Raw genomic sequence first — 1,266 nt, 5'->3', positions numbered from 1 at the left:
CCGAACTCCTACAAAACTGCCTGACAACCAGGCGCCGCCTCCTCGGATTGGTCATTGGAGCCAAGCTGCTTCCTTTTTTTTCTCATTGGAAAGAAATAGTACAAACCGCCAGGGTTCGGCTATCAGAATTGGCTGAAGTGGGTGGTCCCGCCCTAAAGTGGGTCGAGCTTAGCGAAGGAGGCGGGGCTAAGGGGAAACCCAAGCTTGGCTAGGAGTGCTGCACTTCAGCGTCCGCTGTGCGTCGTCCTCGGCCATTCTTCGCAGGGCTGGGAGCCCTGCTCTTTCCTTCTAAAGTGGCTCTCACACTTTGTTCACTCTGCTACCCTGCCCACTTCGAACTGGAGGAAGGAAGCCCTAATACGGAGGGCACCTATCTTCACTGGGGTAAAGTAGCCCTAATTACAGATGCAAAATTGGTGGCGGAAGCTCCCAAGGACCTTCCAAGACATCCGCCTCCCTAGACAGGAGTTGCAGAGGAGCAAAGGGAAAGCCTCGCAGAGCTAGGACCTGGGCGAAATGAGATGAAAATCTCTGGTTTGGTGCAACTTTATGAAGAGGGTCCCCGTTCCTACTGCAAGTGTACTGGAAGTGGAGAACCAGCTAGGTTTGAGCAGTTGAAACGCGGTGGAAAAGCAAATCCGTCCCTTACTTGCCACCCTGCCCAAGCCAATGCTCTAATTCATGCCCACAAGGAGTTCGAAGTCTGGTAAATCACAGACATGTATAAACAGGATTAAAATAGAATGTAAGCCAGGCAGGCACGGTGCCTGTAATCTCAGCATTTTGAGAGGCTGAAGCAGGCGGATCACCTGAGGTCAGAAGTTCGAGACCAGCCTGGCCAACATGGCGAAACCCCATCTTTTATTAAAAGTTAAAAATTGACCAGGCGCGGTGGCTCATGCCTGCAATCCCAGAACTTTGGGAGGCCAAAGCCGGCAGATCACAGGGTCAGGAAATTGAGACCACCCTGGCTAACCCAGTGAAACCCGTCTTTACTAAAAATACAAAAATTAGCCGGGCATGGTGGCACCCAGCTGTAGTCCCAGGAACTTGGGAGGCTGAGGCAAGAGAATTGCTTAAACCCAGGAGGCAGAGGCTGCAGGGGGCCAAGATCGCACCATTGCACTCCAGCCTGGGAACAGAGCGATACTCCGGCTCAATACATACATACATACATACATACAAAAATTAGGCTGGGCATGGTGTCTCACACCTGTAGTCCCAGCACTTTGGGAGGCTGAGGCAGGTGGATCACCTGAGGTCAGG

Source organism: Saimiri boliviensis, chromosome 4 (genome assembly GCF_048565385.1).
Source record: "Saimiri boliviensis isolate mSaiBol1 chromosome 4, mSaiBol1.pri, whole genome shotgun sequence".
NCBI classification, from domain to species: Eukaryota; Metazoa; Chordata; class Mammalia; order Primates; family Cebidae; genus Saimiri; species Saimiri boliviensis.
This window is presented reverse-complemented; position numbering follows the sequence as displayed.